At 43.7% G+C, this 22,367-nt stretch overlaps 1 protein-coding gene across 7 annotated transcripts in view; it reads right to left on the reverse strand.

Moving 5' to 3' along the window:
- The window catches only part of LOC109305881 (CD276 antigen homolog), a 45,292-nt gene extending 26,076 nt beyond the window's left edge, over window positions 1–19,216 (reverse strand). For 3 of the 7 annotated variants that reach the window (XR_002099751.1, XM_019529032.1, XM_019529029.1), the window contains exons 1-2: window positions 18,636–19,188; window positions 1,577–1,730 (exon numbers count right to left, since the gene is read on the reverse strand). The gene's annotated coding sequence lies outside the window, so the exon portion shown is untranslated. Of the gene's footprint in view, window positions 1–1,576; window positions 1,731–18,635 lie in introns of all 7 variants that reach the window. The other 4 variants (XM_019529034.1, XM_019529036.1, XM_019529035.1 and 1 more) reach the window with 4 other exon arrangements.
- Window positions 19,217–22,367: the final 3,151 nt, after the last annotated feature.

Here is a 22,367-nt window from a genome sequence, read left to right on the forward strand (position 1 = left end):
GTGGACAGGACTAGAAGCCGTGGTCCTAAGCTGCAGCAGGGGAAATTTAGGTTGGAGAGTAGGAGGAACTTTCTGATTATGAGCTAGTCAAGCATAGGACCAGGCTACATAGAGAAACTATGCAATTTCCATTCTTGGATGTGTTCAAGAGCAGGTTAGGCAGATGGTTTAGTCAGGGATGCTCCTCTCTTGAGCAGGGGTTGGAGTAGAATCTAGTCAATAGATTAACCTGCGAAGTTTTTTCCAGTCCTACTTTCTTCTGCTCTGCAAATGCTTAAGCCTGAGCCTAACTCAAGTTAAAAAGGGAAGAACCACGCGATTCAACAGGACTGTTCATGAGAGCAAAGTTGCACACAAGCTTAAATGCTTGCAGAAAAGAACCTTATTTTTTCTGTTCCTCAAAAGGTTAGAAGCTATATATACTTGAGGTAACTTTCTTAATTGTATCCTACTTAGAATTTATGACAATCCTGAAAACTTGCATTAATGAAATTTCTACCTGCCTTCTCCAACTCATATGTCCAGTTGCATGTTGCAGTACAACTGAACTACACTGATGCTAATTAGTTTGAAGACAGCCAGCTAGTTTTTAGAAAAATGACCTACTTGGGATTTTTGTCTGCTTGGAGAAACCACATACATTAATCAGCCTGTTTTAGTTGCAGTATTTTTTGGCCTAGTGGCCAAACAGGAAATTGGGTTCAAGTTTAACTGAAACCAGAATTTTTTGGGGGGGTTTTCAGCACAATTGAAAACGTGTAGAATCAACTTTCAAATATTTTGTTTAAATTGTTGTTTTTTAGTTTGGGTGAATATAAATGAAAAATTGTTTTAAAAAATAGGTCAGCGTGTTTTATTTTCCCCCTCTTCCCTCCTCCCCCGAGAATATTGATATTTTGTTTTGAAAGCTTTTTCTTCTCTCTTTCAGTTGAAACTACTTGTTTAGTTGACGTTAATATGTAAATATTTTTTGTTCCCCTGAAATTCCTCTTTTCAGCAAATACGTTTGGGGTGGAGAGAGGCCACATCCAGTTCTAGGTATCATTTGAATATTACAGGGGTTGCAGAGACTTTGACTCCACTTGTTTTTTAGTATGTCATCTTCCAGCAAACCTTGTAGTTACATAGGGCAAATAATATCACACCAGTATAAATCTGGGATCTGTGCAATGGAGTAAATGGAATTACTTCTCTAGATTCACATGCATGAGAAAAGAAGGACAGTAGATGACTCTAACAACACAATTTGATGTTACAAATTCATTCCAACTGTGAGCATTTCATGGTGGCTATTGGGACAAATAGAAGGCAGGCTAGATTTGCGCCTTACAGATTAACTAAAGTACATGTATAATATAAGCTTTTTTGAGCTGAAGCTTACTTCATTGGATGCTGTGAAAGGATGTGCACCTAGCTGTGCATAAGGAGAGGAAAAAATTGAATACAAAAGCAAAAGGGGGGCAAAGAGTGGGTAGGGAGGGAGTGTCAGGAAAAGGAAATCTGCAAGCAATAAAGGGATCATAAAAGCTACTATGGGTAATGGGATAAGAATCCATTGTACTTTTTTAAAACATACTTAATATAATCCAGTCTGTGGATGATTTCTTGTTCCTCAGTTTCCTGTATGAGTCAGTTTGTAAAGGCTTGCTGCCTGAGAACGGCCACCCTCAGGTCAGAGATGGAGTGTCCAGGGAGGTTAAAACTGTTCTGCCAGAGGCCTGTGCGTCTTCCTGCAATTGATGTCAGAGCAATATTCATTAAGGCAAATGTCTGCTTCTATTTTGTTGTAATTAGCTTGCAGATCTTGTAACTTGCCTTCGTGGACCGGTAATGCTATTAAAATGTCATTTAATTATCCGTTAAACAAGTATGTCTTCAGACGAGCTTGATGCTAAAATTATCTACTAGAGTACAAAACCCCCTTGGCAAATGTCATCAGGCCAAAGAAGGCAAGAGGAAAAAAAAATCCTACTTTCTACTCTCGGATCCATATCTTGTTTAAAGCCTGGTTACTGGGGAAAAAAGGGAAATTCTTTGGGACTTTTTTAGGAAATGGAAGGGAAACTTTATTGTGTCTGTGACAAACTGCTGTCATCAGATGCAATCTAGTCAAAAGACTTAATACTGTCTTTTCTGGATACAGTCTCTGTTTCATAATGTCTGACAGGAAGCATGCAGTAGTCACTTAGAGATTTTCTACTCTTTTAACATGCTGACCAAGTTTTACTGAGAGAAGGACAAAATATTGGCTTCAGTTTTTCTTTTGCTGGACACTTGAGCCTTAACCAACTGGGTGACAGGTCTAGTTGCACTGAATCTACTGTAAATATGTCTGCATCTTCTCTTGTGCTTATAAAACATACACTATTGCCAAATAACAGGTGACACACCATAGAGGCTGCAGAGCAGAGGAGGTAGTCTTGTACCAAGTATTGGAGTGATTCAGACTGCTTGAACTATAAGGAGGTTCAACTGGTAGCCTTTGCTTTGAGGCCTATGCCCAATTATAATATTAGGCTCAGCATGTTTTGTAGAGCTGTGCAAAGGGATGCCTGAACTATCTCTGAGTCACTCTTTTATAAGAAGTAGGATTTACAAATTTGATCACTGTACTTAAAGCAAAAAGTAGTAAAGACACCAAACTCAGCCTTGGAACTCCAGAAATCAGTAGGCAGCATGACAGAGAGCAAGGAGTGACTCAAAATAAAATGGAGCAGTATGAAAAGATGTGGTTTTGCTCACATTATGCCACCAAAAAACAACAGAGGTCAAGTGGGCTTCTGCTGAGATCTACAGAAACACCTTTCCACCCCTGACAGTAGGTTTAAATCTTTTATTCCTATTCTTTTTCAAACTGGTAATGTTAATGTGTTGTATTTCTGACTGGTCCAAGCCAATGCTTAGGGGAGTAACGTGTCTCAAATAAAAATTCCCAAGAAGGCTTGCAACTGCTAGGGCTCTGTCTACTTCATATCAGCAGCTGGTTTTAGGAAACAGGGGTGAGCACATCTGGCCCACCTACGATGGGAGTGCATGCTGGGGAGGGGTCTGGAGAAGTTTCACTAAGGAAGTTTTGGGATGGCAGGGGCTCTCCCTGAAACCTGTTACTGACATGGTGTAGACCAGTGGTTCCCAAACTCTGACAGGTTGCGCACCACCAATTTAAAAATGGCACAACCTTAAATACCACTAGCAAATTTTTGTCATATAAGGTAATTATAATTAGTCTGTTAACACATACCACTGACAGGTTGTCTGTGTAGCACTGGTGTTACGTGTGCCACAGGCTGGGAACTGCTGGTGTACACAGAAATACCTGCTGTGATGTCCAGTGCTCCCTTGTCTGGGAGAGATTCATTCTCTAGGTCCCACTGCCCTTTACAGGTAAAAGTCAATAACATACAAACTTTGTGATATTTTACTAGGGTTCTTGTTTGATTTCCAGCATATGGTAAGTGCAGTCAAAACACCTGAGGGATGAATTGGGCTAACTGGAAACTTCCCCTGGATATTTTTAAGAAATTTATAGAGCTGTAAGGTAAGGCTTCAGTTATTAGCACTGCAATCCTGCAAATGCTTACTTCTGAAGTTATTAACATATGCAAAAAATGGTGGCCCCATTGATGTCAATGGGAGTTGCTTTGTGAAGCACTCTATTACTTGATTATTACTTTATTTAATTTACTTTTTAATTTATTTAAATTGCTTGCTTTCATAATCTGGTAGAAGTGCACAACAGTGTTTTGCATAGTCTCGGTTAAATTCATGGAAACTCAAATGGCTTTGAGAACTGTGCCTTACCTCCTTGGGACTGAACTTTTACTGCAGAGTTCTGCAGATAGCCAAAACCACAGCATGTTTTTACTGCTGGTTCAACAGTAGCGTGCTAGCCTCAGGATATCAGACTGAAAGTGTTGAATTGAGAGTTAAATTATGCGTGCTTTTGGCAACTAAGGCCCAGATTCAGCAAAGAACTTGAAAACCCAATGAAGCTTACTAAAAAATAACCAAAATCAGTAATATATGGGAAAAAAGGATATTTTGTTTTCTTAAAAAATACAAACTTCATGACTTCTGAGAATTTCTCTGTTTTCTTTTTTGACAGATTCCAATACTTAAAAGCACTAGTGTTTTTCACAAGTCTCAGGTAGGTCTACTTCTATGAGAGAACTAGCCTTCACTTGCCTATAACTTGCTATGTTTTACTTGGAGTGGAAAAAGGATTTTGTGTGATTTGTAGGTCACTTAGCTTCTGCGCCTCAGTTTGTCTACTTGTCAGATGATGACAATGACATCTGCCTCTTTCATAGAAGGAAAGTACTTCGAGATTCTCACATTAAAGGCACTTAAATGCAAAGTACTTAGTAATTGGATAAGATATTCCTTCATTTGACATCGACAATTCCTGTGCTGTCTTGTCATAAGCTTGTTTACTGGATGCCTGCCACCCTGACACAGGCTGTACAACATTAGGGCAAAGTGTCTATCTAATTTTTGGAGCACTCTGAAACCCCTTGGGAGATAATATGTGGAACTGAGGAGCATACATGAAGAACATCAAGTTCCTCCTCTGTAATGAAATCAGAGTCATTGTAGTTAGCAGACTTTGCCAACAAGGCAAGAGACTGCATAAATATACTGCAGACAGCTGTGTTGTAATTCCTGTGTTGTTCTAGGCCAGTCGGTCATTCATAGCCTTTGTAGACTCAAAGTACTTCATAACTTTTTTCTGTATTGATCAGCACCCCATTTCAAAATCCTAATGCGTTACAATGATTATCTCCTTGCAGAGAGGTTGGGTAATGCGGATGAGGGAGCAGCAAGGCAGGGGAAGGCTGAGCTTACCCTTATCTGCTTATCTCCTTACACTTCCCACATCATCCTTCAAAAGATCTGGTGGCACCCCAAGGTGTCCTGGCACCATGATTGAGAATCACTCTTCTAGGCACTGGCTGACTTGCCACCTATCTTAAGTGCAACATATCAAATTACATACAGCACTCAAAGATAACTAAGATACACTATCTGGTGCAGATGCCTCAAGATTACCTCTCACAAATTAGTCCATGAGCTCTGCTCCTTATTGTATAAATAGGTCCACAGACTGGGCTGGCATGCTGCTGCTTGTACACGATTTATTGTTCAATTCCTTTGCCCAGGATCCCACGTGGCTGCTTAGGATCTTGTTCCAGGAGTGATTTATGACGAGGGAAGCTAGGGCGTGAACTGTTATCATAGCAAATGCCTATGTGCATGAATTTAACCTGTGGTAAAAGCAAGGTTGCTTGTGAGTTAAAATGGGGTAATCTGTTTACTTCACACTTTGCTGTGGGAAGTGATCCTAATACTGTCACATGCTGATCACCTTTTCTGAGCTACATAAAGCTGGTTTAAGAGATACCAGATCTTTGAGCTGGTTTTTTTTTTTTTTGGTAGCTGCTCAAATTCTGGGGCCAGCCATGGATTATTGCAGTCCCTGGCATAAATTAGAACAGCCCAAGGGACATAGCCACGGATTAGTTATAGTTGGGGATTTCCCCTTTGTGGGAAACTCAGTAACAGGGTAAGCCAATTTTTCTCCTTTGAGTCACCAGAGATATCTAACTGAACAAGGAAAAACAATTTTATTGTGTGTTGTGCAATAAATGTAATGCATGTAAACAACATGTTTCATCTCTGGTGAAGACATGGAGTTGCCTAGAATAAGTTGTCTACAGAAGTGGTATTGGGGTGTTTGCCCCCAAGAGCCACAACTGGTTGGCTCTTCAGTTTATCATCTGTGACTCTTCCCAGAAAATGTTTCTAGAGTGAACAGTGTGCTCTGGGCATGTCTTCCCTGCAAACTGTGAATAATGTAGTGCTCGCTCTCTCTCTCTCATTGTAGAAGCATGGTAACTTTCTTTTGAGCTGGAATTGGTTGGCCACAGTTCACTCAGGAGTGTTTGTTATTGTGGCTTGTGGCTGTCGGGGATGGCTCATGTGGTTTCTGAGCCAGCTGAGGCAGAGTGTTTGCTCTTGGAAGAATAGGTCAGATCCTCAGCAAAGGCCAGTGGGTGACCCTTTATTTAACCTCTTCAAGCTGCAAATGAATGGAGCTGCACAGATTTTTATTAGCTGTGTGGATGCTATACTGCACCTGAACTGAACCACGTGGGCAGCTGTTCTATACGAAATGGGGAGGCTCCTTTGTAACTACGGTGGGGGTGAGCTGGGTGTCAATGTAGAGGGGGCACAAATGGTATCCTGCTGTCTTCACTCCAAGCTCTCCAGTGCTCAACAGCATCTCTGCCCACTTGTTTGACTCCACTTGGAAGTGGAGTTATAGCTGGAAGTGCTAGTTATACCTCTGTCCTTATGTTTAAAAGAGCAATGTGTGCAGTAGTTGGGAGTGGAATACATCTTTTCCTATACATAGCTGTGACGACCCCAAATCACTTGGACTAACTGAAAGATTTTTCACTTGGATGGGATCCAGATGGTTGAACGGAAAAGAATATAAATGTGTTCCCTGTGAAAGGATGCAAGAACACTCCAGCTTTGAGCTGTTTCCTAACAGATGTTTATTAAAAACATTTGTTTTTGTTTGGCAATATTGCAGCCTTATTCAGGCCCTGATTTAGCAAAGCACTTAAATCTTGCACTTAATTTAAGGCCTGTGTTATTCCATTGACTCAAATGGGACTTAAGCATGTGTTTAAAATGGGTTTAAGGCTTGTTTTGGCTGAAGAGGATGGCCTTTAAGTGCTTGCTTTAAATGCTATGCTGAATTGGGACCCCAGTGTATAACTTCTCTGAGGATCTGCTCTTCCATAATAAATGCAACTAATGCCCTCTTTTCTTCCCCATCCCTTTTGTAAAAGGAGAGATGCACAATTATATTACAATCAGTGTTGGAATAATGTCTGAACCAAGGGAGGACTCAGAGGGAGTGCAGTGCTGCAGCTACGCACTGCCTGGTTGGATTGGAACACAACATGGGAGCCTCTAGGGACTTTTTGAAGTCCCCATGGCATATGAAAATCTGTCTTCCTTCCCCCTTCCTGCTCAAAGACCAGCTCTCTCCTTACTTCTTTTCTGCCCTCCCCACTCTGCCTGTTTTTCCCTGCTGTCCCTTGGCCAAGAAAGCTCCAGTGCCCTACCCGCCTATGGTGTGGGGGCTGGGCTCAGCTTGGGACAGGGACAGTTGCAGTGCCTGCTCCAGGACCTGGCAGTGTGGGGGAGACCTACTCTCTAGCTGCGTGGTTGCTGCTGTCCCCTCCCCAGCTGAGCCTAGCCCATGCTCAGCCTGGCTGGCTCTGGAGCAGGCAGGGGAGTGGGAAGGGGAGAGGAGGGGAGCTGCCTTTGAAAAGAAAGGGGGGATTTTCACCTGCTTTAGGGACTTAATGTCCTTGGAGGCTCCTGTGGCTCAGTCTGCCCACACTGGTGGGGACAGGAGAAGCTGGAAGCAGGGTGGGGCAGCTAGCCCTGCAACGTGGGTTGCTGCTCCTGTACCTCCCTTTGGGAAATCCTTGATCCATCTCTTATTTGAACTTTGGACAAAATGACTTGCCACTTTCTGCCTCATAGACTTGCTTCATCTTGTCACAGCTGCTTCTCAAACTTTTCTTCTTCAACAGAAACCCTGCACTCCCTGTGAACCTTTCTTTCGTGGGCAGAGGACCATGGGAACATAGCTGAGACAGAGCACAGCCTGGTTACAGCTGGTGAGAGGGTGATGAAGGAAGATTTCACTGCATCTGAAGCAACAGTCCTGCCTCCCTCTTTCTCTGCAAATCATTAAAATCTCACCTGTTGGGAATGATTTTGGCCTTGGCTCATGCAAACAATTTGTTACTATAACAAAACACTTATTATTCTGGAGCCCAAAGTGCAGACTTCACACAGCCCAGCACAATGAGGCCTGAAGAGTGTCTGCTGAAGCTCATGTAGATAGATATATGTGATGATAGGCCTGCACTAGAAGGGAGCTGTTTCTTTGGTGGTCATTGAGGAAGAGAGGAGAGCAATAACACTTTGGGTAAAAGGTATCTGTCATAATTAGAACAAGAGCAGAAGGCTTTTTAAAATAACGTCTGTGCTTTGGGAAGTTACCAGTGTTTATGTTGATAACAGCATCTGTTGTTTCCTGTGGATTCTGCTCTCAGTTTTTGTACTGAATTTGAGAGTTTGCAAATGAATGTCCTTAGCTGTGGAGGAATGTGAGTATTCAGTTGCCGAATATGGCTGTTAGTAAAACTACAAACATGTATTGCTAATACCCATGCTTAAAAAAGATGCAAGGAAGAGAGAATGCATTGTTATTTCTGGCTGTTCTTCCCTCTGTCTAAAGCTGAGTAAGACTGTGTTCCATAGACTTGGTAGCGCAAGGTTTCTTAGGCACAGCTCAAAAATATTTCACACAGCAGCAATTAATTCTTATCAGGAACTATGCCAAAAGAGATCTTGCCAAATCAAGCTCCTGTCTACAGAAACGCAACTTTGTTTCAGGACTTTCACCACTTGGTGCTGTATAATATTGGGCATGGAGAAACCACAGGTTTTCACATGCTGAAATTAGAACATTTCATTCCCGGGGGAGGGGAGGGAATTGAACATCCAAATCCTATGATGTGGATTTGGACTGTGCAGATAACCAACTCAGGCAGTGACTTGGGAAAAGCAAGTGTGACTCCTGCCTTCTCCAGCTCAGTATGCAGAGTCTTGCCAGCTGCCCAGGAAGGGAAATTGGAAGAGAAAACAAATAATACAGATGGTGTATGACTTCTCTATAAGATGAAAATAAAGGCTGATCAGGGAAGCTCTGAAAAAATAACTGCATGAAACACTTAGCTGGGTTTAGGTTAGAAAATGATTTAACTAATATCCTGCGTATCAAAAGAGTTGCTAGGGTTTTTCAACCATTTCAGTCAAGTTGGAGATTCTGTCTCCAACTAAATCTAGGGCCATTGTTACATGATAATTTTAGGTGGCTTCTGGAGCTCCAAACCCCTGGATTGGCTGCACATTAATACCCTTTAAGCGGCTTAAAGCACTCATTATTTGGCTTAAAGTTATGTCACTCCAGGACAGGATTATTTCTAGTTCACCTGATTTTGCTTCTGTTCTATTAAGGTGTAGCCACTCTCTGCAGCTATTCCACCCAAGTTGAAGTCCTCCAGCATCCCAGAATATAGTGGTTCTGCTTGAGTTCAGAGTGGGTATGCTGGGAGGCAGTGGAGCTGGACACAGTGCTTCTTTCTTGCTGCTCCCACTGGGCAGAGCTAGCACTGCAGCCCTAAAGCACCTGGCAACTGCAGTACCTCCCAGATTGGCTTGCTGCTTTGAATGCCCAGTCCAGACTCAGGCTGCAGTGCATGCAGGGGTGGCAGACTGGTGCTCTCCCCTCCCCCTGACCTGCAGGTGAGCCTGCACCCAGTCCTGTACTCCACTGTGGCATGTCTCCTGCCTGGTGCTTGTGGCCCTGGGACTTAGACACATGCTGTGGTATGGCAGGGTGCCTGGAGCAGGGTGGAGCTCAGCGGCTGCAGCATGGCCTGCACTCCACTGGGCTGTGCAGGGTCCAGCCACTGGTTTCCCCTGCCTGGCTTACCCAACAGTGACCATGGCTGGCAGGTGCCTGAACCCCCTAGTGGGGGAGGAGAGAGGGAAGGGTGTACAGGGACAGGAGTTCCCACTCCCACTGGGCTTGGGAGGTGGGTGGGAGTGGTGCAGCCTCTTTGCTTGCTCTGTACAGCCCCAAGCCAAACAGGCAGCCCTGAACCCCATACCCAGAATTGCAAGGCTGCTACAGGGGGTTCAGGGGCATCAGGTACCTACCAACCACATCCACTGCCTGCACAGCTTGGTGGCATGTGGGGTCAGTGGGAGCCAGCCTTGAGCTGCAGTGCTGCAGCTGCTGAGCTTCACCCTGCTCCAGCCATCTAGCCCTGCTGGGGCATATGTCCAGATCCTGGGGGGAAGGATCTTGCTATTCTTCCCCCAACTTCGAAGCTCGCCATCACTAGCTGAGCTGCTGGCCAGCTGGGTTCTGTCTGAACACTAACGGGCCCAATCCTTTTTGAAGTTCCAGTGGTGCCTGGTTGGCTGGCAGCCCAGGCTGGGGAAGTGCAGGCTCTGGAGGAAAAAAATCATTGGGTTTGCCTGGAGCTCAAGCAACATGCAGGTCCTGCCCCTAGCTCTTAGACATGCCTCTGCTCACCAAGCCTCTAGTGGCAAGTCAAAACTCTGTAGCTGAAGGGCAGTCAAAGATTTTTTTTGAGTTAAGGTGCAACTGTTCCACTAAGCTGAACAACATTAAGCTGATTAACATTTGTTCAGCTTATTGAGTAAGGCCCTTGGTCAAGCTACTATTTCTGCATTGCATTTGATTTAAAGCTGAGTTTTTAACCCACAACCCATCAAAAGCTGTTGGCTTCATATGCACATTTCTTGAGGTGTGCATAGTATCTTTTTTTTTTTTTTAATTTCATTCCAATCCAAAACAAAATACAAATTGAAACTGTTTTAAATGGCCAAGACTAAAACCAAATAAAAAGTACAAGTGAATTCCTGCTAGGTAAAATCTCTTTAGTTTCACGTAACTGTTAGACATTGACTTGCTTTTCTTTAACGTCAGCACTGTTCAATTAATATATGATTACCCTGCAATATAGCAGCTAAAACACTTGGAAAAAAAAATTGAAACATGTTCAATCTTAATTGTTTCCAAATCATGTGCGTGTATACAAACAGAACTTCCTGCTATCGCTATCTTGTTTATTCATCTACATTTTTATTATGCTTTCTTATAATGATTTAGGAGGGGGAGATCTGTACAAAAGACATGGATGTGGAATGCCACCAACACTGAGCAGATCAATGCACTCATGACTTTGTATTTGGTAGGATCTAGAAGATGACGCATGTGAGTTAGATACTTGGCTAAATTCTTATCTTCAAAGCAGCACTTTTTCTGTCACAATAGTCTGTTCCAGGACGTTATCCATATGGCTTACTGAGCTGTGCCAGTATAAACTGTCATAGTTGTAGAACTTCCTAAGTTATTTGGAACTAGAAGGTTATTTGGAAAAAGCTGGCTAAAGTGCAGTGGGATTACATGCATTCTAGAAATTTACACTGTTAAATAAACAGGGTCCATAAGCAAATCCTTCATGTCTGAACTGTCTGATGACTTTGGTCTAACCAGTATGGGTTTAATTTATTGGGCCATAAGAAGACAAAGCACTTCTCAGCAGAATAGCTATTTATCAGACAGAAGACAAGGCAGAGACTACCTGGTTCAGTGAGACACAGGCTCTCATAGACCTGCTAAGTCAGACACTATGAATGGTCTGGCAGAAAGAAAGGGCTTTATATAGAAAAGAAAGTGATTGTAGAGAAGGGTGAGGGACAATAATGCTGTTAACCTCAGCATAGCTGCCTTTAAACAAAAGAACTTTAAAAAACAGCCTGAATATAAAATTGTACAACAAGAAATCATCCCCAGACCTGATGGTCTCAGAAGGGACTATGGATCCTTATCCTGCTACCTGTATATGCTGTTAACTCCAGTGTCTCTCTCTGTTAACTGCCTTGTTCATCTCAGCTGATTCAGCCAACCCACTCTGCCTCTCTTAGCAGTGCCCTGTATCCCTTTCCTTTCTATATAAAGCTTTTTAGTAGGTTGCTGCCTATAAAAGGTCATGGCTTCCTGAACCCTTCCCTACTTTCTGCCTGACTTCAGACTTACATGACTAACTACCTCTCTTAAGTCAGGGGTGTCAAATGTGCTGGCATGTCATAAATTGTAAGGGGCTGGAAGGGACCTCAGAAGATCTTCGGGTCCAGCCCCCTGTGTCAACCAGGAAAGATGACTGGGGTCAGATGACCCCAACAAGGTGATGGTCCAGTCTCCTCTTGAAGATTTCCAGGGTAGGCGATTGCACCACCTCTGAAGGGAGCTTATTCCACAGTCTTGACACTCTAGTTGTGAAGAAGTTTTTCCTAATGTTGAGTCTGAATCGATCTTCCAGGAGTTTGTGACCATTACTCCTGGTTTTCCCCAAGGGTGTCCTGGTGAACTGTTGTTCAGCAAGCCCTTGATGCACGTCTCTGATGTAGCGGTAAGCTGCTACTGAGTCCCTCTCAGCCTTATTTTTTCAGGCTGAAGAGTCCCAGATTCCTCAGCCTTTCTTCATCTGTCAGTGGAGTTGCAGGCATATTCAAATGTTGCAGTAAGCTAAGATTTCAGTAAGAAAGAAATAGGTTTCTAACTCTGACTGCGTGAACAAAATGCCAAATATGAGTGACTGCTGCTAGTACAAAGCTGCTTTCCTGAATTGGGCAGGCTGAAAGAATGACTTAAAGGCATGCATTTTCCTCACCTTCATTAGTCTCATTAGGTGTTGCCTCTGAAGCCCAATGCTTGGATGTTAGCAGTACTTTTTCAGTGTGATCACTTTTAGCAATTTGTTTGGGAAGGGGTGGGTGTGAAAGTTGGCCCATCATGGTGTGAATTGGCAGATGCTACAGAGGAGGAAATGCAGATGGAAGAGAGACTTGAAGAATAAAGGGGCAGAGTGGGCTGTAGACATTTTCTAAAATAAGTGTATTTCTAATAATTAGTGTGAAAGTAACAGTATAGTAAGGTCTTCCCTCCTGAGATCAAGTGACTAGATTGGGGTTAAGTGAGTCACACAAGTACAATAGAAAAAAATGTAAAGTATTTGCAGCACAACCCACTGCTTTGTCTCTGGAGTGAAACAATGCCACTTCCTAGGGCCAGCTCCTGCGAACATTTGTGTGTGTGTGTATATAAGTAGGTGTCATCTACAGAGTTCAGTTTATTTCAATAATCTTGCACAAACTGGTAGAATCTGGGCATAGAGGTTTCACAAAGGAAGAGTTCAAAGCTACTCTGTAAATCATTGAAGAACTAGGATTCCTACCTCCTTGCTTTATTTGTGTAACACTGTTCTAAAAATAGTTATGGAACTATTTGAGGAGTAAATCCCAGTTTAGAGAGAAAATCATCACATTCAAGTCCCTAGGGTTTAAACAGATAAACAGCTAAACGCATAAAGAGAAACTGGAGATGATGCAAAACAAGAAACCGAGCATTTAGAGGGAAAATAGGCAAGAAAAGTGAGAACACAAGCAATAACACTCTCGGGAGAGGGCAAATACAGGTCATATTGCAGTGTGTAGTGTGTGAAATGACATGACGCAAGAGCTGCAAGTTATACGACTATGACTATGCTTGTCCACCCTCAGTCTGAAAGTTCCTCCTAATTACCAACCTAAACTTTCAGTGCTACATCTTAAGGGCATTGCTCCTTGTCCTGTCCCCTAAACCACAGAGAAAAGCCCATCTCCATCTTCTCTGTAATTAGTGACCATTGCTCTTTAGGTATTTGAAGACTTATAAAAACACTATCAGCTATGGCTAATACTGTCAACACTGATGATATTGTTTATGTTGTTGTTAAGTATTAGTGACGTTAAAAACAAACTATTATTACAATGTTTTGATGCTAATATTAAAGCATTTTTAAAAAAGGAATTGGGAAATACTATATGGAAATAGTGAATGTAGCACAGTGAGACCAAACAATCAATGGCTTGTTCTAAAACTGTAAAAAGCTGTCTCTTTTTTGGGGTGGCCCTTTTTAATAAGGGCAGATGCATGCTATCAGATTAAATCTCCATAACATGCATTTCTGTTTGGACAAGAATGAATGAGTACTTTACATTATTAAATGAGCTTTTTCACTAGTGCAGCATTGTATTGGAACCCTGCTAACTGCAGACAAAAAAGTTATAAAGGCCTCATTTTTGTAAATAGTTCAGTGCTCTAAACCCAAATATGAGAAGGCAGTTGTTGTTTCTCAAGAGGTATTGTTTAGCTTCTTGAGAGAGGTCAGCTGTAGCGTTCCAGAGCATATGCTACATTCCCTGTGTAACTAAGAGCCTGAGTTTGTTGTATATCCTGTATTTTTTTTTTTTTTTTTTCAGTCACTGCAAGTCTTTGGGTTTCAGAATGAGTGAATTGCACATTCATGTGGTTTCAACAAACTTTCAAAACTCATAATTTTGTTGAAATGATGAAAGAACTTTAGTTAAACGTTTTAAATCAGTGGTGCTTGACCTTTGGGCCCCGCAGGTCAGAGTGGGCTGAATGAAGCCCCTTGTGCCAGGATCGGGACTCGCACCACCCCGCACCTTGGGACTGGGTCCCAAGCTTCCATGCCTGATCCAGCATGTAGGGGCATGCTGTCCAGCTCATAGGACTCCTTATGGGTCTGGAAATTTAGCAGCAAGCACTTGTTCCCCTACTACCAAATTTTTGGATCTGTTGGAAGCCATGCAGGCCAGATGATGCAGTGCCAGGGGTTGGATCTGGTCTGCGACTGGGTGGTTGGGCACTCCCATTTTAAATCACTTCCCTGTCTTATGGGTCCGAGGTCTATTGACTTGTTGTGAGACTGAGGCTCCCAGACTGCTTTTGAATGAGTGACTCAGGAACTTCAAATGCTTTTGAAAAAATCAACAACCCTTCTAAATTTAGATGAAGCTTGCCTCCTAAGGCAGGGGTAGACAGTTATTTGGGCCCAGAGGCCACAGTTTTGATGAACTGCAGGCTGGGTCAGCATCCTTGCCCCCCCCCCGCTGCAACCACTAACCAAAACTCCCTATGTGGGATGGGGCTGCAGGCAGGCAGGGAGTGGGTGTATTCAGGAGCAAGATGGGTGGGTGAGGCTGGGATCACAGAATGGGGTCATGGGGCAGCCCCTGCCCTGTGAAGGTGTGTGGGGGGGAAGGCATATAGTTGATGGGAAGGGAACTGCCTGGGTGCTAGGTCCTGGCAGCTGGCTGGGGTGAGGGGAAGGAGAAGGGGGCAAGGGGCTCATGCAGCAGATCTTACCCAGGTGGTGTGGTCCACAGCTGCCCGCATGGCACTCTGTAGGGGGCTGAGCCCTGCCTCGGGAAGTCTGCACAATGCCTGGCCCTGGCCAGCATGCACAGCTTTCAGTGGATCTGCTCCTGGTGTGGCTGGTGTTTGGCTCCCCTTGCCTCCAGCAGTGCCATCTCATGCTCCTGCTGGGCCACTGTGGGCTAGGAAGAAGCTTCAGCCAGGTGGCTCCTGCCCCAGTGTGTGGGGCTTTGGCTTTAGTTCCTGGCTGCCTTCCACCAACTTGGTGGCCTGGGCTGGAGTTAGGGTGGCCATCACAGAGGACAGTCTGGTTTTCTGCTACTCTGCCCTCTATTGATACAAAACCTGGTGCCTTTATGCCCTCTATTTTTCTCTTCAAGAGAAAGGCATCAGGTTTTATATCAGTAGAGGACAGAGGACAACCGGACTGTCCTCTATGATGGCCACCCTAGCTGGAGTGCAGCATGGGCTGCCTTGGGTGGGTCTCAGCCTCATGTGGAGCCCTGTGGGTATAGCCACAGGCTGGATCTTATCAATTTGTGGGCACCCCCTCCATTGGCTGGATCCAATCAGTTGGTGGGCTGAATCTGGCCTGTGGGCCATATTTTGCCCATCCCTTCTCTAAGGCAGTGTTTCTCAATCTGTGGGTCATGACCCAAAAGTGAGTTGCAAGGATATATGAAAGGGTTGCAAACAAACTTTCAAAATGGAGTCTCCTTTTTAAAGGAGAAAAATGTGGGAAACCATGGCTTTCCCTTGCAGGCTGGCAGAGTTCCAGCCTGCAAGGGGCTGCTTGAGGGGCCCCTGCCCCACACTTTGTGAGGGGTACCGGGTCAGGACTGGCCACTGATGCTTACAAATGGGTCCTTGTACAAAAAGGTGGACAACAATTGCTCTGAAGAACAGTGAGGGCAAATTATCCAGCTTTGCATAGTTCACCATTTGGACACAATTGATAACTCTCTCTATATTAAAACATGTTCTGAAATATGCATCTCTTTCTAGTTTGTTCATTCCTGTGTTTCATAGAATCACATTAAATTAGGGCTGGAAGGGACCTCAGGAGGTCATCTAGTCCAGCCCCCTGCTCAAAGCAGAAACATCTCCAACTAAATCATCCCAGGCAAAGTTTTGACTAGCCAGGTCTTGAAAACCTCCAAGGATGGAGAGTCGACCACCTCTCTGGGTAACCTGTTCCAGTGTTTTTCATAGATTTCATAGACATTAGGACTGGAAAGGACCTCGGAAGATCGAGTCCAGCCCGACGGGCAGGAAGTCAGCTGGGGTGATAGGATCCCAGCAAATTTTACTACCTTCCTAGTGAGAAAATGCTTCCTAACATCCAACTTAAACTTCTCTTGCTGTCATTTGAGATCATTGCTGCTTGTTCTGTCATCTGCCATCACTGAGAATAGTCCAGCTCCATGCTCTTTTAAACCCCTCTTCATGTAGTTGAAGGCTGATATTAAATCCCCTCAGTCATCTTTTCTTTACACTAAATAAGCCCAATTCCCTCAGCCTCTCCTCGTAAGTCATGTTTCATAGATTTCATAGACATCAGGGCTGGAAGGGACCTCGGGAGATCATCGAGTCCAGCCCCCTGCCCGAAGGGCAGGAAGTCAGCTGGGGTCATAGGATCCCAGCAAGATAAGCATCCAATGTTCCCCAGCTCCCTCACCATTTTTTGTTGCCCTCCGCTGGACTTTCTCCAATTTCTCTACATCCTTCCTGTAGTACTCCAGATGAGGCCTCACCAGTGCTGAATAGAGGGGAATAATCACTTCTCTTTATCTGCTGGCAACACACCTACCAGTACAGCCCAGCATGCTGTTACCTTTTTGGCAACAAAGGCACACTGCTGGCTCGTATTCAGCTTATTGTCCGCTGTAACTCCCAGGGCCTTTTCTGCAGAGCTGCTGCTCAGCCAGTCAGCCCCCAGCCTGTACTGGTGCATGGGGTTGTTCTGTCCTAAGTGCAGGACTTTTTGTACTTGTCCTTGTTGAACCTCATGAGACTTCTTTTGGCCCAATTCTCCAATTTGTCTAGGCCACTCTGAATCCTAGCCCTACTGTCCAGAGTATCTACTACTCCCCCCAGCTTGGTGTCATCTGCAGACTTGTTTCCCCATTACTTATTAGGCTTGGCAGAATTTGATTTTTTTTTTAAATCTTTAAATAATGTTGATGGCTAAAATAAATGTGCATCTTGAAGCATTTATGCCAATTTTTATTGATTTAAATGATCAGGATTGCACAAATTTAGTAGTGTGGGGGGCAGACAATTTAGTAATGACAGGATACTGTTAAAAGCTTTCTAAAAATCACATGTCAAAATATAAAATGTAAATATTCATAAATCATTAAAGCATACATACTTTAAATTTATTCTGTTCATTCATCACCAGGGAAGAGCTGGGCTGGGCAGGGACCAGAAGAGGAGTGGCATTCTCAGAGCTCTGGGAATGCAGAGAGAGGCGATGGTCATCCTTGGCCCCTTGTGCTTAGCTGGCCAGGGGAGTATCCTGCTGTCACCAGGCTGGAGCCTCCACTATTCTCTCCCCAGTCATGCCCCTTGACTTTTGGGCAGGGATTAGTTTAAGTAGCCTGCTTCCTCCCTCCAGCCACCTTCCCCCACCTGTGAGTCGGCAGCTAATTGCTTAGCTGATAAGTCATTAGGCTTTAACACTAAATGCTCAACTGCTGAGTCATTAGATTGTCTATTGTTTTCCTCTTGAACCCCTTTCCATTCAGTCCTTCACTCTCTCCTTTCTCCACTGTCCAGTAGTTTTCATAGACATTAGGGCTGGAAGGGACCTCGGAAGATCATTGAGTCCAGCCCCCTACCCCAGGGGCAGGAAGTCAGCAGGGGTCATAGGATCCCAGGGCAAAGGTTGCCTGTTACTGTCCCTTTTTTATAAATGTTGACTGTTACCAGTGGAAATATTTTGCTGTCGGTCTGTGACTGTGAGGTGAACTAACTGTTTATCAATGTTTACTGATAAAAATCAAATCCTGCCAAGCCTACTCATGACTGGAATGTACCATATGTAGCAAATTTATTTCATAAACATAAATTCAAAGCCTGAACAGTTTCCTCCTAAATCCCTTCTCAAACTAACCCCTGCCACAGCATCTACAAATCTCTTTTGTCTGCCTTTACATACCTGTTTAAAACCCCTGATTTATGACCAACAACCTATGCCCCCACTCCTGCCCCTGTTATTTCTTTGTCTCCTATTCTCTTATTTATCTGTATGCTAGCTGCACAGTAAACCTAATGTTGTGAGCTCTGTGTAGCACAGACTGTCTTCCTCTCAGCTGCTTAGTATAATAGGAACCCCAGCCCCTGACTGGTCCACAGAGACTATTGCAAGAAAAAGAATCAGTCAATTGTGACCATTTACAATCTGAAATGTACAGTGTTTGATTTTTGATGGGGGCAGTCTGTTCACTGATGCTGTTTACATTCTTCTAGTTGGGGGAGAAAAAAGATCCCAGCCACATGTGCTCAGCATGAATAGGTGCTGGAATTCAGCATTTGCTTTCTGCAAACCTGATCGAAACCTTACACTTTTACAACTATTAGTCCTGCAAGCACTCTGATTCAATGATCAAGGTACATTTAAAAGACCGAGAGCAAATATAGGTTAGGTACGTTTTTTTAGTTAACTGAGCAAATAGTTGTGACAGCTCTGGTGTTATGGTGAAGTCTCATTATATCTTACCTGTGCTTCAGTGGCTTGATCTTGCAACTGGTTCTCCAGCAGTCTTGTCTGATGATGTCTTTTTCCAGAACAAAACCTAAAAGGAGTGGGATCAAAAAAATGCTTTATCTGGAGACTGTTGCTTTCTTTCTTTTCTCTCCAGTATAATGCCACTTACAGCAGAAAAAGCTTTCACTCCTCACTGCCTTGTTCCCAGACGCACAAGACTTGTGAAACAGTTTAAAGAGGCTGCCACATCCAGGATCCTTTAGTACTGACAGTTTTCAGCATGATACAAAAGCTTTAACTGACTGACATGTCTGTGACTCTTGAACCTCTGCTTGTGAGAGCTGAAAACAGTTCTTGTTTTAAATGAGGAAGTGTTGATGAGTAAAGCAAGATGTATGAGGCAATATCTTGCCTGTACAGTTAAGCAGATCCTGACTAACAGGAATGCAGGATACATTTGTACCTTATATATATCTACTTTGGTTAGTCTATAGCACAAGCTGTTTTGAGGTGAAGTTCCCATCATCAGGTGCTGTGAAAGGACATGTAGAAAGCCGACTGTAAGAAGGAGACAGAAATTAGAATACAAAAATCAAGTGAAGGAGGGCAGGGTATTCTGCTGGGAGAAATGAGCAGTAAACCCATAGGAACAAAAAGTCTCGAAAGGTATTCTGGATAAGAACCCATAGTCCTGTTTAAACGATACTTAACACAGTCCAGCCTGTGGATGATTTCCTGTTTCACAATTTCCTGTTCAAATTAGTTTTTAAAGTTTGCTGCCTGAGAACAGCCATGCTTGAGTCAAGAAGGGGGTGTCCAAGGAGGTTAAAGTGTTCTGTCACACGCTTGCATGTCTTTCTACAGCTGAAGTCAGAACAGTATTCGATCAGTCACATGGGGATCATCTAGTCTGTCCGATGTGGATGGCAGAGGGGCGCTGTAAGCAGGTGGTAGTGTATTTGACATTGGTGGAGTTGCAGGTAAATGAACCTTGGATGTTATAACCTATGTTGTTCAATTCAGCGATGAGGTAGTCATTATTGATGTGGGGCACAGAAGGCATTTTGGTCTGTTGCATGTTCTGGTGCTTCTGGGAGTTAGGTAGCTTGTTGCTTGAGACGCACCATTTGAGGAGTGGCAGGGCTCTAAGCACTTGGCCCTTCCTTGACTATATTATTGTTAGAGCTTGTGATTGAATGGATGTCTATATCTTGAGAGCCATACAAGGAACCAATCACTTCTGGACAGATCACTGTCTTTGTCAGATCCATTATGAACATCTGGCTTGCTTGGAAACGCCAAAACCAGCCAAAAACAATATAAAGGACTCTTGACGCCAAATGTCTTCAAGACCTGAAGGTCTGTAGGTGTCTCTATGAAAAGTTCTCTACCCTGTCCACAAATAAAGGCAACATTGAGGAATTCTGGAAGGGGTTTAAAACTGCCATCCATACAGCCTGTGCTGAAGCCAAACACCAAGATTGGTTCAATGAGAGCAGTGTGGAGGTTCAAGCCCTCCTTGACCAGAAGAGACTTAAACTCATTCTGCTTGGCAAGACTGATATCTCATTTCAGCAGAAAAAGGCGAGATATCAGCTTCTCAAAGACAAAACTCATAGGAATATCTGGGGAAATCAAAAATCAGTGGTGGCAAGATAAAGCCAAGGAGATCCAGCTCAAATGTGACATGCATAGTTTTGTTTTTTCGGTTTTTTTGTTTTTTCAAGTGATGAAAGTTATCTACAGCCCAGCTTCTCATAGTCCTACTTTTCTGAGATTGAAGGATGGCTTGACATTTCTCAAAGAGAATGAATCTATCCAAGATAGATGGAAAGAGCGCTTGCCCAAACTGTGAGTTTGACTGTGGCACATACTACTATCGAGTCCGTCTCCCAACACCCTGAAAGGGGATTCTTTGACAACCCTCCTATACTAGAAGAAATCTGGCATGTCATTGAGGAAACCAAGAATGACAATGCTACTGGACCAGATGGCGCATCTGCTGAAATCTTGCAGCGATGAATTGGTACCAAGACTACAAGTATTCATCTCTGAATTTAGAACAACAGAGGATTCCCTTAGGACCTGAGGAATGCCAACATCATGACTATCTTCAAGAAAGGAGATAAGACTGTGTGTGGGAACTATAGAGGTATTACCTTCCTTTTCACAGCAGGGAAAATACTTCCCTGCATCCTTCTGAACAATTTTCTACTTGAAACAGGACTTCCTCAGCAACAATATCACTGTGGTTTCAGACCATCCCACAGGGCAATTAGCATGATTTTTATTGCCCTCCAGGTCCAACAAAAGTGTCAGGAACATCATCAGGATCTGTGTATGTCCATGAGGCTTAGTAAGGTCAATGAAGGAAAATACTGGCCAGACTTTTGGATGCCCTGAAAAGTATGTCAAGGTCCTGAGCCTTCTCCATGACTGGAAGACTGTGACCATTCTATGGAGTGGATTGGAGAGGGAGCCATTTGTCATACAAACTGGGGTCAAGCAAGGATGCATCATTGTCCCAACTCTGTTTTTTTCCATTCCTCCCCCCCATAGTCATCCTCATTTTCCTTAAGGACCACCTTCCTTTTAAAATTGACATTTGAGAAGCCCTCCATCTGTTCAGTATTCAATTTAAGTAATTTTCCCAAAGTACTCAAAACAGCCATCCTTGACCTTCAGTATGCCGATGACTGCCATCCTTGCACACACAGAGGAAAACCTCTAGGCCATGCTGGATCTTCTTGGATAAGCCTACTGGACTTCAGTTTTCTTGATGTTGAGAGCAAGGCCCAAAGAACGCAATCAACTTGCCTCAGGCCATGATATGACCCCTCCCCACCCCCCTTCCCAAATTAGAGAGTGAACCTTAAGGAGATCCAGCACAAGATCCAGTGCACGAATATCTCCTTTGGGAAATTGCTTTTGTGTATCTTTATTCATTGCAATCTCCAGGAAGACACCAAGATGCAGGTCTACAGTGCAGTCATCTCCATCCTTCTCTGCGGATGTGAAATGTGGGTAACTACCATCATCATCTCAAGAGTCTGGAGAGGTATCACCAACAATGTGTCTAGAAAATCCTCTACATCAATTGGGAAAATCGCCGCACAAACACTAGTATCCTTGCTGAAGCCAGTGTTACTAGCATTGACTTGATGACCCTTGAGCACCAACTTTGCTGGACTGGACATTGTGTGCAGATGCCTGACTCTCAGTTCCAAAAACAAGTGCTCTACTCCCAGCTTAGTAATGGCCTGACATTTCATGGTGGCCAGAGGGTGTGTTACAAGGATACATTGGAGGCATTTATCAAAAAAAGGATTCTGACATCAAGAGCTGTGAGTATCTGGTTGCCAATCAAGTTCAGTGGCACTGCAGCCTCAACCAAGTGGTATCCTCTTTTTTCAGGTAAAATGTCTTGCCTTCAGAGCAGAGGAAGGAAGAAAGGCAGAATCCTAGCCTGCAGCCTTTTTTTTCCCCCCTGCGGAAAGACCTGCGACTTCTCTCGATGAATTTGTGGCTCAAGGACTAGATTCTTAAGTCATCTCAAGACCTGCCAATGACCTGTGGTAGGGATCATCTGCAAATTGAGAGATTGATGCTGTCATTGTCAACAGTAATATCAAGTTTTGAAATCTACCAGTCTGATCTGATCATCTCTCCATAGATGCCTCTAAAAGTATTCATGCTTTTTGGCCCATGTTATTTAGCTAGAGTTTGGGGCTCAGCCAGGTTCTT

The sequence above is a fragment of the Crocodylus porosus genome, unplaced genomic scaffold (genome assembly GCF_001723895.1).
Source record: "Crocodylus porosus isolate Cpor-Errol unplaced genomic scaffold, CroPor_comp1, whole genome shotgun sequence".
Classification (NCBI taxonomy): Eukaryota; Metazoa; Chordata; order Crocodylia; family Crocodylidae; genus Crocodylus; species Crocodylus porosus.